The 18,291-nt window shown below is 37.6% G+C and overlaps 1 protein-coding gene and 1 long non-coding RNA gene across 2 annotated transcripts in view; one reads left to right on the top strand and one right to left on the bottom strand.

The window, feature by feature from the left end:
* LOC148130111 (uncharacterized) overlaps positions 1-3,782 on the top strand; it is a 29,956-nt gene extending 26,174 nt beyond the window's left edge. The window contains exons 2-3 of the long non-coding RNA XR_015750260.1: positions 1,940-2,113; positions 3,682-3,782. This is a non-coding gene — a long non-coding RNA (uncharacterized LOC148130111). The remainder of the gene's footprint in view (positions 1-1,939; positions 2,114-3,681) is intronic.
* FOXP2 (forkhead box P2) overlaps positions 1-18,291 on the bottom strand; it is a 658,430-nt gene that overhangs the window by 487,506 nt on the left and 152,633 nt on the right. The window contains exon 2 of the mRNA XM_087969290.1: positions 3,638-3,750. The gene's annotated coding sequence lies outside the window, so the exon portion shown is untranslated. The remainder of the gene's footprint in view (positions 1-3,637; positions 3,751-18,291) is intronic.

Raw genomic sequence — 18,291 nt, 5'->3', positions numbered from 1 at the left:
TTTCCCCATTTATTTAATCAGTATTATTTTCAAAATAGTCTCCTGAATATAAGATATGTATTATTTGTATTATTAATAATATCATACTGTCTGACTGCTAAAGATTCTGGGTGGCATGGAGAAAGATTCTCTGAATTTGAGTAAATTGAATAAATTTTATCTTGGTTAAAGAAATGTAAACACATGCAATCTATCTCAGAATCTGGGAATGAAAGTGTTAATGTGGAAGAAGAAGAAAAGGCAAGGACAGACTTTCCAAGGCCCTACCAGTGCATTAGTGACAATTTTACTTTTTATCCTGCTTCTGTCTTCATTTTTTCAGTTGGCAAGATAGTAATAGTAATAGGACTTAGACTTATATGCCGCTCCATAGTGCTTTAAAGCACTGAATGGTTTAGAGTCCCCAACAATCTGGATCCTCATTTTACCAACCTCAGAAAGATTGAAGGCTGAGTCAATATTGAAGTGGTCAAGATCAAACTCTTGGCTGTGGGCAGAGTTAGCTTGCATTCTAACCACTGTGCCATCACTGTGCCATCTTTAGATAGAATATTGATTCAATTATGTCATTATAAATTATAAATTTCACCGCAGCACATCTTGCATTAACCAATCAGTCCCTCAACTTCTCCAAAATTCTGGGCAGTTGGATAGTAAGAAATATATCATCATTGTACATTACTTTTAGTTTCAGAAATCCACCCGTTACAATATGACTTGGCCCATCCATTTTAACCACTGGATCAGCAGCAGCGCGAAGAATGGGACAAATAAACAGGTTAAATTACAGTTTTCAACAACTTCACATGTAAGTTGTGGAAAATTATTTCATTGAGGGGTCTTTGGTACTCTCTGAGCTTGCTTGTTTTCTTGCAGATGTTTCATTACCCTACCTAGGTAACATCATCAGTGCTACTGATAGTAAGGAGTGTTGTTTGCTGTCAGTTTGTATTCTGATGTCTTGTCTGTCTGTGTGGGTGGGGGAGGTCTTAGGGATTCTTTGTTTGGACTGCTTACTAATGGCTCTTTGGCAGTTTCTTGATTGGGACATTACTTACTTGACTGCTTGAAGTTGACCTTGGAATTAATCTATGCTGATCTGAGTGCTGATTACTGGTGGAGAGCCTTTTTTTTTCTTTTGAGCTGGTTGATTGTCTCTTTTGCATAGTCTATAGATGTTGTTAATGTCTATGTGTCTATTGATGGCTGATTTGTCAGAGTGCCAGGCTTCTAGAAATTCCCTGGCATTTTTGGTCTAGGATTGTCACATTTTCCCAATTGAAACTATGGTCAAATATGTCTATATGTTGTGAAATTTAAGAATTTTCATCATGTCATCTGACTGCCAGTTGGTGTTCATGGATGCATTCTGCCAGTCTTCTGCATGTTTGTCCTACATAGTGGTTGTTGCAGTTCTTATATTGTATGCCGTAGATCAGTGGCCCCCAACCTTTTTTGTGCCACGGCCTGGTACCGGCATCACAAAATGATCCGTGGCCCGGTACCGGCATCAGCACGCATGGCAAGGCGAGCCGAGCGACCGGCCAGCCAGCCGTCCCCTGCTTCTCCCCGCCACCTTCAACTCCTCCTTTGTACCTTTGTCGATGGGCTTCGGGACAGCTTTGGGACGGTCGCTCGACTCGCCTTGCCTTGGGTGCTGAAAGAATCCTCGCGCCTTAGTTTTGTTCGAAGCCGCCCCCCCTTTGATGAAACTAAGGCGCGAGGATTCCTTCAGGACCCAAACGCCGCTTTCCAACCGGAAAAGCTCACCGGAAGCACTTTCTCATCAAAACAAGATGGCAGCGCCCAGCAAACCGGCGGCCCAGTAGAAAATGTTCCACGGACCGGTACCGGTCCGCGGCCCGGTGGTTGGGGACCCCTGTCATAGATAACTCCTGTTTTTTTCTTCTGGGGTTGCTGGGTCTTTTGGTTTGCTTAGGATGTTTTGAAGCAGCCACCCACACAGAGAGCAAGACACCAAACTGACAGCAAACAGCACTCCTTACTAGCACTGATTATGTTACCTAGTTAAGGTAATGAAACATCTGCAAGAAAACAAGAGCACGAAGGACCCCTCATGTCAACCCTGAGCTACAAATGTTCTCCTTTATTGGTAATTATTTCATTGTTATCATGCCTTAAGTTACAAACAAAATTCTCCTGTACAATCCAGGAACAGTTTGATTTTATCCCTTACAAACAGCATTCAACAATTAAGTAAAGCTGCTGTAACATTCTTGGTGATTTCCTGACAAAAAAAACATGACCCTGAATGGCAGCTAGTCTTTTTTTGTGTGTGTTACATTTTAAATTCTTTGTTATAAATAAATACTATAAAATATTTATGTGTGCAATGATGCAGCATCGCAAGATATCAATCTCTCCTGTTGCAGTTTTCTGAATATGAGGTTCAAAATACTGACCTTAAAGTATAAACCATGATTAAAAAAAACCCTGATTTTCCATCATCCTAAATCTGAAAAAGGATTGATTAAAGGTGAAAATGTCACTCTGCATGAATCCTAACAATTGAGACATGTGCTTTGGGTAAAGAATCACCATGCTAATCTTATTTCTAAGGAAATGTTAATGTTCTTTCAGAAAGAAAGGCTGAACACGAAACATTTTTCAATGTGTGCCTGTTGCTCTATATTTGGGTGTGACAAGTATACCTTCAGGGAGACACCTGGCCTGGGTCATGTGCTAATTCAGTCAAGTGCTGATTTCTCAGCTAATCGGTCAGAGTCTGGATTCTGGCCTCCAACTGGCACATTTTTGTCTCTAACCAATTTGGGTGAGCTCGTCTCCTTGGGGTTATTTTGTTTGTGTGTTACTGTTTTCTGAGAGGATGCAAATCTCTGCATAATATCTGGGATGCCTTGTTTTTCCAGCACTTAGAATCTAAGCTTTTTCCTCACTGTGCACTTATTGTTAAGCCTTTGTCTTAGCTCCCAATTCAGACTAAAGCTAACATCAAGTTTTTTCGAACAACTCCTCTTTCCCTAAATTGCTTAGTCCCAGGCAGACTAAAGTAATTAAGAGTCAAAGACATTAAATCTGTAGAAATAATATTTATTTTGTCACTAATTAAAATTTTATTTTTGTTGATTTATTGATTAGGCTGTAGAAAGAAAACCTACCTAAAATCCATTCAAAATTAGACAATTTTTTTTAAAAAAGTGTAAAAAATTGCATCATAATAATATTCACAGGAAAATAAAATATGATTAAATATGATTAAATAAGTAAATATGATTAAAAGACAACATAACTCTCAACATAACTGCACAAGTAATCAATTTAAAGGATAGCAACTGATGTAAACTTCAACAATATTTTTCTTGAGGAACATTCTACAATATGCACCAAATTCAAAATGGGCCAAACTTTTTCTAGACTCCAGCCTTGTAAGGGACAACATACTTACCTATGTCCTGCCTTCCAATACTTCTAGGCACTTCTAAGTGCCATTTATGTTGGGTTAACATTATTACTAGATTCTCTATCTCAAATACAATGAAATTGGTAATATTTAAATGGTTTTAAAATGTTTTTAAACTATTTTAAAATAAATAAATAAAAATATTCATTCTAATGCTTACATCTCTTCTAGGTTTTTTTTTTCTGAAACACTTACATCTCTGTATGGTATCCTCTTGTTTTCCTTTTTTCTTGCTACAGTTCCTTCTGTAAGAAACAGTTTACTCTCCGTTTAAGTAATGACGTCACTTCAGACACATTGAGATATATCTGCATGATCAAGAAAAAAATAAATATTTAAAATTGATATTCTATGCTCAACTGAACTATTTCTGTGGAGTTTCTACATGATTACACAATTCTCAACATAATTACAAGAATTGTATGTATGTTTAGATAACATATTAAACAGAGAAAGAATATTTTTGTCTAATGCCACATGTTTTTTTCCCTATAAACTGCCCAGAGAAATGTTTGTTATTGTGAAATATATAAGACACTGTAAATAAATAATGGAACTATGAAAGGCACAGGGGGATTCCCTCCAGTGTGATAGGTTATTTTAAAAGTTATTTAAATTTATTACAAGTAGAGCATCACTTCCTTCTTTCCTGGAGTTAAAATCCCAACTTTATTTGAATATGGTATGAAAGCACCATTATGTCAGTTATTTCCAAAACCGTATTCTGTAACCCTCTTCAATTTCAGAACACAAGATTAGAATAGAATCCCAACTAAAACACTACATAATAGACCAGACAATAAAGACAAAAGATGTCTATAATCAGTTCTAGAATGACAGAACTGACATTTTTAGATTTTTTTAAAAGGTAGGGTTTTTTTTAAATAAAACATGGGTGCTTTAAATGTTAAGTGTTTCTTCATGAATTTGGTAATGGGAAGAATTAGGAGGCAAGACTTGTTTGTTGTTTTAATTGTTTTAATTATATCTAAACCAAGCCTGAAAATGTAGATACCACTAAATATTGTCCTTATTCCTACAGCCTCCAGGCTGAAAGCTATTTCTTGCCTCTGCTCTAAGTCACTAATTAATCATGTTCTTTCTTAGGCCTAAAAAAAATAAGATGAGAATATCCAACCTAATACAATGACAACGGCAGGCCAGACAAAGTGGTTACAGCACCTTCTGCTACCTTCAAAAATAAAATTTAGAGATATATAAATATGGAAAACTCATTGCAATGATTTTTAACCCATGGTTTTTAATTTTATGGTTGTTTTATATAGTAACACCCTCTAATATTAAGCTCCAGCAATTCCTCCTTCCTCCCAAAAGTAATGGAATTTTTGGGTATAAAACTATTCTTTTCCAAGTAAAAACAGAAATGTATTTTCAAAAGATCCTGTTTTTGTGAATAGGGATGTAAGAGAGAAATTTGATGATCGAAATGTATAAACCATTTATGCAGGACAGATTAGGACTGGTAGGTTATTTTTCCACCTTTTTTCTCCTTTATTTAGAAGGAATGGAAGAATCATACTAACACAACCTAATATGCTCAGGCAAAAGTTTGGCAATATAGACCAGAGGCAGGGGAAAAGGGGGCTCTCTCTCCTTCTACTAAAACTGTCTCAATTTAACAACCCTACTAAGTAGAAGTCAAGCCTGAGGAAAACTCAATTTCTTCTACCACGCTTTGAACAATACACTGATGCCTAGGCAGCAAACGGGAATTTCCTCAACAAGTGATTTACATAAATAAATAATAAATAATTGTATTATTCTCTTCAGATTGTCTTGTTACGGAGATAAATATAATGCCTCATGCTGATCCAAACTTAAATTGAGAGTGTTATAGAACTCATCTGAGCCTTAATATTGTATTATTATAGATTCAAAAGTAGATGGGATTTTGAAATATTATTATTTAGTGTTGTGTTGCTATACTATTGTAATGCCACATGCATTTATTCTCCTGCCCTCCCAAGATTTTTTCCCACAAATGATTATAGTCTACAATCAAAAGTGTTCAGTATCAAAATCTACTCCAATTAATCCCTTAAGAGAATTATATTTATTAATGAAGAAATGGAGTTTTCCTCCTTTCGTGTTAGTTTAAGTTTAAAGCTATTTTGCTAAATAATCAATTCATTGACAATTATGCACTTCTTGTACATCTTTCATTTAGTTTTCACTCATGATGGAAGTAGTCTAACGTGGGCAACTCAGTTAAAAAAAAAACTATTACAAGAAAATGAAATTAAAAAGGCCGTTTCTAAGCAGTTTCATTGTTTACATTCAAGATAATTTTGCCTACAAAAATCCTATTTCTTTATAACTTCATTTCTTGGTTTCTTTAACCTAATTTATCTTCATCTTAATGATAACTTTAACATACATGCTGGTCAATGTTTAAGCTTTGAGGGATTTCTTGCTCAGGTGCCTTTGAAAACACACACCAGGTATTCTAATATTTCTATGGTGTTCAACACACATCCTTCACTTTTATCTCCACAGTACCAGTAATGCTTTTGTTGTACTTTAGGATATGCACAGATCAATGTATATTCCTTCAGGGGAGCCTTTTGAACTTCTCAAAAAATGACTGATTGACATCAGGAACAAATACCATTGCTGTCATAGAATAGAATATCATTTATAGAAAAATCCACATTAATTAATTCTCTTTATGCCTACTAGATATATCAAAAGGCTGAAACAGATCACTCATGAGATACCATATAACTAATGTACAGATAAAACACTTTGGTGCATTAGTGAACTTCAAGTTTTTGTTTGGAATATCAGTTAATGGGAAGAAAAACCCTTTTTAAAAAAATCCACCTTAATCTGCATATATATTTCAAAGTTTCAAATATCTGAATCCCATTTAAAAAAGAAAAAACCTACTGAGCCTGTGTAACAGCCCAAAGGTTAAAGAAAAAATATGATCTTGCTCATACATAGCACACCTATAAGAACCTTATTTTAAAAAGTTTATTTCTAGTCTTGTGTATTATCCAGGCAAAGATATACTCAGATTAATGCTCAGGTGTTGACAGGTGCACCATGGAATGCCCATGGGTACTCTACATCCTTTCCCCACCAAATCCAGGTCATTGCACAGTCCTCAAATCAAACCTGAATCTTAGTGAATCCTTCTAGATTAGCATTTTGCAGAACACTTAAAAGCAATTTTTAAAAAGTTGCATCCTTTTTACCTATTTTAATATTAAGACAGAAATGCAGAATAGAAATCTAGACAACTGAAAGTGTTTCTTGCCTTAGCAGTGTGAAATTGGAACATAATAAAAACACTTTTTATCAGGGTAGCCACAAAATGTTGCTTGTTATTTTACATCCACCTTGATTTTGATAAATCAAAATGCATCAATTTGGTATTTTACAAAACTGCATGAAATTTGTACATATACTCTTCTGATGTACAGTTCAGTTTTAATTTTTAATAACTTCAGTTTTATATAAAATATAAAGAATATGTAAAATGTGAGGGAGGCAATATATGTTATACATATACATACACACACACACAAAACCCCAATTGTAAGACCACCCAACACCATATTCACCATTTATAGGTCAATTTTCAACATATCCACTATCATTTTGGATAAAAACCATAACACCATTTTTAAGCTCTACGAATATGTTCTACAGGTTAACATATTACATTGAACATGTTTGTTACCCTAGCTTCATCTCTGTTAACTGTTATCCTTTTGTCTGAAATAGAAATGATTAAAAACTTTCTAGATACCCTGTATATTAGCAAGCAATTATAACCATACAATACTGTTTATATATTATTTTCAAGAATTTACACATTTTTGTGTGCAATTTTCCTGCAGTGTAATTCTTCTTCAAATGTAGTTTTCAAATACATTTCATTTGAGTATATTAGTTAAGAATAAAAAAATATAAACATCCTCCTTGAATTTAGTTTGATTTCTAACAAACGCACTGATATTAGCATGAAGTAGCAATCAAAGATTGATTGGGTTAGTAACTTGTTAGTAATGTGCCCCCCATATATTCGATTAACCAATATTACAAGTGACAAATTCTCAAACAAGCGACTGTGTACCAGTAGCCCAATTCCAGTTTAAAAAAGGAAAGTGAAATATAACAGGCAACTCATAACAGATTTCTCAAATAATTTAATGGAATAATTTCACAGTGTGAAGTGTTAACAGTAAGCACAGAAATGAACACCAAACAACAAATCTTAGTCCTGTTGTATTAAATAACCTGGTAGCATCAATAGGTGAGATGTTTGCATTACTTGGGGGTGGAGGAATGTTAGGATTGAATAATACAGAAAGTAAATAAATTAATCAATGTAACAATGTTACAGCTTACACATAAACGAGAAATACAGGACATTAAAGAAGTAAACGTTTTTAAATACCACTTGAAAAATGGCATTCCAAAAGTCTAATTTTGGTTTGGGGTGTTTGGGGGGGGGGGCTTGGTGTTCTGACCCAGGCTGAACACAGAATCATGAAACAGACTCCTTGTCCGAAAAAAACTTTATTTGGTTAATGTGAATTCCTGACATTCACCCCCAGAAAAGGTCCAGCAAATAGCGTCCCAAGGTTTAATTGCACAAACAGACCTTATCAGTCCTTGGATAGTTGCCAGGCCAAGAGCTTCCAGTTGCAACACTGTAAAAGGAAATACTTGGCAGGTAGTCTCTGTGAGGCACGAACTCAGAGAAACAATTCTTCACAATAATAAGCAAACTGTCTCCTGCAAACACCCCTCCCCTTTTTCTCCTGACAGCTCTGCGCACCATGCGCATCTGGAACAGGCTCCAGCTGTTCTTCTTCCCCACATATCTCCAACTCCAAAGGCATCTGATATATGTCGGGCGGCCCTGGCCCCATCTCTGCCTCAGAAGCAGAGAACCATCAGAGACTCCAGGACTGGCCCAAGTTCCTCCCCAAGTTCCTCACTCCCCAACTTCCTCACTTTCTCACTGTGGCCCGCCAGATGCCAGCTGGTGGGCCACAACACTTGGGGCTGGGTTGCTTAGGGGACACTCTCTGTCTCTGTCTCTCTCTCTCTCTGTCTCTCTCTCCCCCCTCCTTCCCTCCCTCCCTCCCTCTCTCCTGGTATCTACCAGACCTATGAGCTCTGGCATGAGAAGTATTTTTCCACTGCCCTTGTAGATGTGACAAAAAACATATAGACTTGAAACCAGAGATATTTTTATTGGGAATTCTACCTGAAATATATAGTAAAGACTTGAAATACCTGATTGTAAATGTATTAACAGCGGCTAGGATTGTATTTGCTAAAAACTGGAAAAATGAGAAAATACCATCACAGGAGGAAATCATTAAGAAAATATTGGAATGTGCTGAAATGAGTAGATTGACATTTGAAATTAGAGAACAAGAGGATAAACAATTTTATAAAATTTGGGATCTTTTCTATCAATGGTTAGACAATAAAATACAGTAATGAAATATGTAGACTTTTAGAAAATAATAAATATATAAAGATGTACTTATTATATCTACAAAATGATTTTAGGATAGATTTGGGGTGATAATATGAACTGTTATAAAATAAACTAAGTAAATTATGATTATCTTGTAAAACATGAATGAATAAAAGTATAGTCAAATGATTGATTAATAATGATACTAAGGTATTTAATTTTTGATTGAAAATATGAGATTATATGCAATGTAATTGTAATTGAAGACTATGAAATGGAAGCACAAAACAATTCGTAAACCAACCGGCACACTGTATGTACACATATGGAAGATAGCTTGATGTTTTTATGTTTTGTTTGTTTATGTTTGCTTTTAAAAACCAATAATTTTTTTTTAAAAAAAGATGATAACCAATACTTTGAAGCATACTGGTAGCCAATGAAGGTCGCAGAGCAGAAGTGACACATCTGCTAAATCTTTGGCACCCATAACTGTCTCATTTGTATCATCTGAAGCCTCTGAATACTCTTCGGGGCAACCTCATGTAGAGCACACTACATTAATCCACTCAAGAGGTAATCCTTGTGTTACAACCACTTGTTCAGCAGCCATTCAAAGATGTGACAGCAATGAATAAGGACAACTTACGACTGCTCTTTGAAGTTCCAGACATCACAGCATCCCCACAGGTACCTGGCAAATGGTTCGCAATTATGCAAATATAACTATGCAATTATGCAAATAAATACAAATAATAATTCAATAAGAATAATTTTGTTACATTTGACAAGTTTAAATATTTCTTTCAATGTCATTATTTTTCTCCTCTTGCAAAATACATTAAAGAAAAATCTTTAGGGGAAAAACACCTTTTCTGCATGTATTTTGCAGAATAATATTACCAAAATGGTTCCATTCAGTGTTAAAAGTGTATTATCTTTAGTTCCTAGTCTTGACATTATTGCTTTGGTACTATTTAAAACTACTTGTAACATGGTTCCTATTTCAAGTAAGCTAGGCTAAATCTTGACCAGATAAATTAGCAAATAATGCAATAAAAGACCTTTATCCTCCAAAGCTTCATGTTACTGCTAAATGAGATTTCTTTGAAATGCAGATCAGTTGAACTAGATTAATGATTTTTAGCTCCTGTCAACATCATAACAAAATACAAATGCAATTGTTCCCTGGTCTTATCTTCATGCTTCCATCTGCTTCCTTGTTATTTACTTTCCCTGATTTACTATGCAGATCTAAATAAGGCACATCAAGGAGAGCTTACAACACAATGGTTTCTTAAGCTTTGCATCAAGGTATTTGAAACCGAAGCCCTGAAAGGGCTGCCATCAAAGACATATCTCTAATAAACTTCCATCTCAGAGAAAGTTTGGTATTTAATACTGCTGTCAAAAGAAAAGGCTACAAATCAGAATAGGCCATGAAAGAAAACGTCTGCATATCTTGATGAGATTCATGCTTATCAAAATTAATAACCAATACAATTATATCTAGTTCATTTAACAGTTGGAAATTAACATTATGTGTCATAATGTCAATAGATCGATAAAGTTAAACAGTTAAGATAACACACACCACATGCACATAAACGTTCTACATGCTTTTTGAATTGTGTTCATTAAGACATTGCCTAGGGAATGCAGTGGCTCAGTGGCTAAGACACTGAGCTTGTCAATCAGAAGATTGGCAGTTCAGTGGTTCAACTCCCTAGCGCCATGTAACAGAGTGAGCTCCCATTACTTGTCCCAGCTTCTGCCAACCTAGCAGTTCAAAAGCACGTATAAAAATGCAAGTAGAAAAATAGGGACCACTTTGTGGTGGGAAGATAACAACGCTCCGTACACCTTCAGCGTTTAGTCATGCTGGTCACATGACCACGGAGATGTCTTCAGACAGTGCTGGCTCTTTGGCTTAGAAACAGAGATGAGCACCACCCCTAGAGCTGGAAACAACTAGCGCGCATGTGCAGGGGAACCTTTACGACATTGCTAGCAGTTCAAAGCTTGGATGATTAAAACTTTCAACAGTATTGCCTGAACTGTACAATACTTTAGGATATCAATCATAATTGTTTAAGATATTTGTGTAACATTTGTTCATCAATTGTCACTGGTTTTCCCATTTCCTGATAGCAATCTGTTACTGTCTTGGGTCCTCTGTTTATTTCTAATTAAATATTTCCTGTGTATTATAACGATTAGCATTGTAGTAACACTATTCAACCTACCACAACAAAATAAGTCTAAATGCTATTATATTGCTATAAATTAACATACACCACAAATAGATTTAAGAAGTAAACATGACTTACTTCAGTATGCCACTTGCAGTACTTTCTCCATACATTATAGAACAAGTAATTCAAAGGATTGTCAACACAATATGCAGTCTTTTCCAGTAAATTATCAAAGAATACAAGCTGAGCTATGCTTTTACCATTTTTTTATTTAAGTATTAAAGTTTATAAACAAATCACACTCTTTCTCCACCACTCCTTTCCTTAAAAATCACTTCAATCATTTATGCCCTTCTATAATCCCACAAGCAAGTTCTGTTCTACAGATCAATCAACTCCAAACCAAAGTAGACATGTTACAGCTCTTGTGCCTGGGAATCATGCTAGAGGCTCACCAGATGATGAAAACTTAAGTATGCTGTGTATGGCTGCCCCACATGGCATTCATTAGCTTCTGGGCATGTCAACCTTCACAACTATCCTACAGTCAATGACAGCAAACACCTTCCCTTTTCTTCTTGCTTCCAAACACATACTTGACTTTCTAGCCTTCATCCAGATTAAAGGCACTCTTCTAGAAACAAAGTCCCAGAAAAGAAGCAGATAAGTCCCATGGCTATATGCTACAGAAATCACAGCTCTTAAAAATAAACTTTTCATTAGATCCATGATACACACTTCTTACCATCACAAGAGACCACTACTTTAAATAAATCACATTTGGACAAATCAACTTATGTAAAATTGACTACACTTGACCGAAATGATGCAAAAGAATTGATAAGCAATAGCTATCTCTTAGGTATTGCTGCTGTGATGGGTTTTTGATTACAAAGAACAAACTGAATTTAAAAGTGGTCGCCCTTTGCACATCTTAGTTATCATGACATCCTCATCCATATGTTAAATTTCCAGAATTAGAAATACCTTTTTGAAATTATAGTTCATTAAAATACATGAAATGTACTATAAATAAAAAAGAGTTCTTACTCATTTCAGAGGTTTATTTCAAATACATAGGTTAACATTTTTATGTCACACTACACAAAATTATATTTTATTAGGTACAATGAATCTGTGATGTGTTTCATATTTTGAACATATAGCTCATCATCACAAAAGTCTTGACAGTGGAAAATAAAATTAGGTTAAGATAATATTTTTATACATACAGTTGTACTGTTGAAAGAATGCATCAGCCTTCCATCATTCTGAGGTCAGTAAAATGAGGTCTCAGATTGTGGGGGGCAATATACTGATTCTGTAAACCACTTACAGAAGGCTGTAAAGCACTATGATGCAGTATATAAATTGAAGTGCTATTGCTATATATTTTTCACTTTCCTGAAGTTTTTTATTTATTGCTAACTTTATTATCTGGCATCATATATGAACAAAACTATTTTTGATAACATGAAAAACCCCAAAGAAAATCTGTATCTAAGGCAGGGGTGTCAAACTCACTTTCACTGAAGGCATCAGGGTTGTTTGACCTCAAAGTCAGGGGGGGCACATGGCTAGGGGATGTGTAGCCAGCTCGATGTCACTTGTGTGAGAGGCATCTGTGGTGGTCCAAGAGCTCTGCTAGAAATAATGGGCTCCCTCTGTTTGGCTGTGACAGCCTCCTGCAACCCTCTTGTGAATGAAAATGGAATTCGGGAGGTCCGTTTGTGTTGGCTGTGGCTCTGTTTACATTGGCTGTGGCACTGCAGCCAGTCCTTTGCAATTTCCAGAGCCAGATCTAAGCACCCCGTGGGCCGGCCTTGAATTTGACACCCCTGGTCTAAGGTATGTTATTCTTGTAACATCAGCTACTTCTTGAAAAGTTATGTATACACTTAAAATGCTCAATAAAAGGTTGCGATATCTGGAAAGACTGTAGCCTTTGGTATGCAATAGAAGTGGCCACGTGTTTTTGATAAATGTGCTGAATCTATGGCAACTGAGTTTAAATTTCCAATTAGGCATGGAATTCAGTAGAACTACAGAATAGTCAGCATTTTAATCCCTACCTAATCTAACCTTGTGATAAAATAGGAAAAATGTCATCCAGTAGTCCATGGACCAATAGCAAACTAAAAAAGTCCTAAACAAGGATCCAAGAATTATTAAAGTGGCATATAAGAATACAGAAAGTTTCAAGCAGGTTTTTTTTTTTAGTAAAATTAGGCTGTTCCAGTCTGATAAATTCAATATTTCTAGATACTGAGGAAATTAACTATCAACCATTAGAGTGGACCAATAAGAGTGCTAATCACCAGATGACTGTAAAAAATACAAATCCTTCTATTCCCCAATGTTCAATCAAAACTGAAGAAGCTTCTTAGATAAGAAGCAAAACATTTTTTAAGGAAAAAAAGGAAAGTGTAGTTATCTTTTGAAAAGCACCCTTGATCCAAGCATGATTTGGATCAGTGCTGTCAAACTCGCAGCCTGTGGGATGGATGTGTCACACACTGGCCACACCCACACCCAGTTTAGTAAAGGGGGGAAAGTTACAATATGTCCTGTGTAGATGCTGTGATGCCATGAGTTTGACACTCCTGACCTGGATGATTGAGAATCTCCATAGATATTTACCTCTGCTAATGTTGATACACCTATATTTTTCATTTCCAACCACCAGTTCTATCTTCCATGTCTTCATTATTTTTTCTATAAGCATTCTAATGTTTTACTGACATATAATAATTACTATTGATGCTTATCTTTTAAACAAGTCTCACATATACCAATAACTTTTACTGGGTATACAAGCTCTCTCAATATAAGAAGACTATATATTAGAGTACTTTTTATACTTCTGTATATATGGATGATTTAATTAGACGCTTACCACCACACAATCATGAAACATAAGAATGAATATACATCTCAGAAGCTGCAATCAGATGTGATGAGGATCTAAATTTCAGATACATCAATATACAGGCTCCATATCCCTATGAAGGGGCTCCTACAAAGACGAGGGGATCAAACTATTTTCCAAAGCACCAAAATGCAAGACAAGAAACAATGGTTGGAAACTAACCAAGGAGAGAAGCAATTCAGAACTAAGAAGAAATTTCCGAACAGTGAGAGCAATTAATCAATGGAATGACTTGCCTTCAGAGGTTTTGGGTGCTCCATCATTGAAGGCTTTCAAAAAGAGATTGGACAACCATCTGTCTGAAATGATATAGGGTTGCCTGCTATAGAAGACCTCTGAGGTCCCTTTGAACTCTATTATTCTATGTTCTATTAGCATAAGGGAAGAAAGTTAGAAATCGATGCAGAATCTGATTTCTGAGACTGGTGATAAAATACACTGCTAAAAAAAAAATAAAGGGAACACTTAAACAACACAATGTAACTGCAAGTCAATCACACTTCTGTGAAATCAAACTGTCCACTTAGGTAGCAACACTGATTGACAATCAATTTCACATGCTGTTGTGCAAATGTAATAGACAACAGGTGGAAAGCATAGGCAGTTAGCAAGACATCCCCAATAAAGGAGTGGTTCTGCACATGGTGACCACAGACCACTTCTCAGTTCCTATGCTTTCTGGCTGATGGTTTGGTCACTTTTGAATGCTGGCAGTGCTTTCACTCTAGTGGTAGCATGAGACGGAGTCTACTACCCACAAAAGTGGCTCAGGTAGTGCAGCTCATCCAGGATGGCACATCAATGTGAGCTGTGGCAAGAAGGTTTGCTGTGTCTGTCAGCGTAGTGTCCAGAGCATGGAGGCGCTACCAGGAGACAGGCCAGTACATCAGGAGACGTGGAGGAGGCCGTAGGAGGGCAACAACCCAGCATCAGGACCACTACCTCCGCCTTTGTGCAAGGAGGGACAGGAGGACCACTGCCAGAGCCCTGCAAAATGACCTCCAGCGGGCCACAAATGTGCATGTGGCTGCTCAAACGGTCAGAAACAGACTCCATGAGGGTGATATGAGGGCCCGACGTCCACAGGTGGGGGTTGTGCTTATAGCCCAACATCGTGCACGACGTTTGGCATTTGCCAGAGAACACCAATATTGGCAAATTCACCACTGGCGCCCTGTGCTCTTCACAGATGAAAGCAGGTTCACACTGAGCACATGTGACAGATGTGACAGGGTCTGGAGACGCCGTGGAGAACATTCTGCTGCCTGCAACATCCTCCAGCACGACCGGTTTGGCAGTGGGTCAGTAATGGTGTGGGGTGGCATTTCTTTAGAGGGCCGCACAGCCCTCCATGTGCTCGCCAGAAGTAGCCTGACTGCCATTAGGTACCGAGATGAGATCCTCAGACCCCTTGTGAGACCATATGCTGGTGCGGTTGGCCCTGGGTTCCTCCTAATGCATGACAATGCTAGACCTCATGTGGCTGGAGTGTGTCAGCAGTTCCTGCAAGATGAAGGCATTGATGCTATGGACTGGCCCGCCCATTCCCCAGACCTGAATCCAATTGAGCACATCTGGGACATCATGTCTTGCTCCATCCACCAACGCCACATTGCACCACAGACTGTCCAGGAGTTGAGGGATGCTTTAGTCCAGGTATGGGAAGAGATTCCTCAGGAGACCATCCGCCACCTCATCAGGAGCATGCCCAGGCATTGTAGGGAGATCATACAGGCACGTGGAGGCCACACACACACACGACTGAGCCTCATTTTGACTTGTTTTAAGGACATCAAAGTTGGATCAGCCTGTAGTGTTTTTTTCCAGCTTAATTTTGAGTGTAACTCCAAATCCAGACCTCCATGGGTTGCTAAATTTGATTTCCATTGATAATTTCTTTGTGAGTTTATTGTCAGCACATTCAACTATGTAATGAACAAAGCATTTAATAAGAATATTTCATTCATTCAGATCTAGGATGTCTTCTTTTTGTGTTCCCTTTATTTTTTTGAGCAGTGTTTATGGCAATCACTTCACTAGCTACTATGCATTTATGAGTCAGTTTGGAATCCTGCTTTTGATATTTAAAATTTTAAGCCAGCTGCACATATGTATCTCAAGAAACACTTTTACTCATATGAATTTGATTACTACTTAAATCTCAATGTGTTATATGTTCCTGTTCGTATCTAAAAACAGAGCTGTTTGATTGATTTTGAATATCAATTCCAATCTACAAAGCCTTTTATTCTGTGCTGAAACTCTTTGAATTTACATTTATTGTCTATGCTCAAATTTGGCATCATTTCCATCACATGACCAGGATTAAGCTAAGTGTAAAAGCTATGCAAAATGTACTATAGCGCACTGTTTACAAATTGATTTATATTATATAACTTTTCAAAATACAACTGTATGTTTACTTCTGCAATCTTAAAGTATGAACCTGACCATTAGCAAACTTGTTTTGAAGCTGTGCTAGCAGACAATAGCAACATGTGCCTCAAGCTCAAATTGGATGCTCTTTGTACAGTCCAATGTGCTTGTCAAAAGATGTTACAATCACAAATCTATTTTGTCTAGAAATACTTTATCACTGCACAAAGAAAAAAATTGTACTCTAAGCATGCATTAAAACGCAAAGCATTATATCAATCTATCTTAATGTTGATTATCATCTTAAAAATAGGATGAAACATTTAAAAGTTGTCTATTTTTATTAATATTTGATATTATATCCTGAAGATACCTGGGCCAGATGGATCTTGACAGACTAGAACACTGAGCCATATCTAACAAAATGAAATTCAATGTAGAGAAAAGTAAAGTCCTACACTTAGGCAAGAAAAACCAAAAGTACACATATAGACTGGGTGAAACCAGGCTTAACAACAGTAACTGTGAGAGGGATCTTGGAGTCCTAGTGGACAACCAGCTAAATATGAGCCAGCAGTGTACAGCAGCAGCCAAAAATGCCAATGCAATCCTAAATTGCATTAACAGAGGGATAAAAACACGATCAAGAGAGGTACTAATACCACTCTATATAAAGCCTTAGTAAGACCACACCTAGAGTACTGCATCCAGTTTTGTTCACCACATTATAAAAAAGATGTTGAGACTCTAGAAAAAGTACAGAGAAGAGCAACCAGGATGGTTAGGGGACTGGACTACAATGAACGGTTGCAGGAACTGGGCATGGCTAGTCTAGGGAAGAGAAGGACCAGGGGAGACATGATAGCAGTCTTCCAATACTTGAGGGGCTGCCACAGGGAGGAAGGGGGTCAAGCTATTTTCTAAAGCGCCTGTAGGCCAGACAAGGAATAATGGATGGAAACTGAACAAGGAGAGATTTAACCTGGAAATAAGGAGAAACTTTCTGACAGTGAGAACAATCAACCAATGGAACAGCTTGCCCTCGGAAGTTGTGGGAGCGCCATCACTTGAGACTTTCAAGAAGAGATTGGACTGCCATTTGTCAGAAATGGTGTAGGGTCTCCCGCTTGGGCTAGATGACCTACAAGGTCCCTTCCAACTCTGATTATCTGTGATCTGTTATCAGTAAGGGGCTACTAAAAACAAAACCTCCACCCTCTCCAACAGTATCTTTCTGATTGTCCCTGGGATAACGGGAAGGGGGGGAAGGCATACAATAGAACCTGAGGCCATATGCACCGGCGAGTGTTGACCCCTTCTGCCCCCAGTGCTGGAAACCTTGCAAAAAACTTCGGGAGTTGCTGGTTCTCTGGAGAGGCAAAGAGGTCCAGAATCATTGGCCGAACCGTTCCGACATCTCTTGGAACAGACTTGGATGCTGTTGCCACTCTGACTGGATAACCGTCGCCCTGCTCAACCAGTCTGCCTGCACGTTGGAAACCCCTGAGATATGTTCTGCTCATATATAGATGTCTCTCTGCCTACCAGCACAATTGAGTCGCCTCCTGCATCAGGGATCTGGATTGAGAGCCCCCCTGGCGATTTATGTGGGCTTTGGTGGCCACATTATCCATAAGGAGGACATGCCTCCCCTTCACCTCCTGCCTTAGAGCCTTGAGAGTTAAGTGGGTCACCCTGAGCTCTAGCAGTTTATGTTGTGGGCAAGTTCCTCCTGTGACCACCGCCCCTGGGTAACTTGGGTTCCTAGGTGAGCCCCCAACCATACAGACTGGCGTCAGTGGTGATGGAAATTCTCTGGGGTTTCCTGTACAAACACCCCAGATCCATGGTCCGGGAGTGCCACCAATGGAACGAGCAGAGT

This window comes from Notechis scutatus, chromosome 6 (assembly GCF_049901735.1).
Source record: "Notechis scutatus isolate UNSWTSFEM ecotype Mainland chromosome 6, rNotScu1.2, whole genome shotgun sequence".
Lineage (NCBI taxonomy): Eukaryota > Metazoa > Chordata > Lepidosauria > Squamata > Elapidae > Notechis > Notechis scutatus.
Note: the sequence above shows the minus strand (reverse complement) of the source record. Positions and strands in the feature narration are given on the sequence as shown.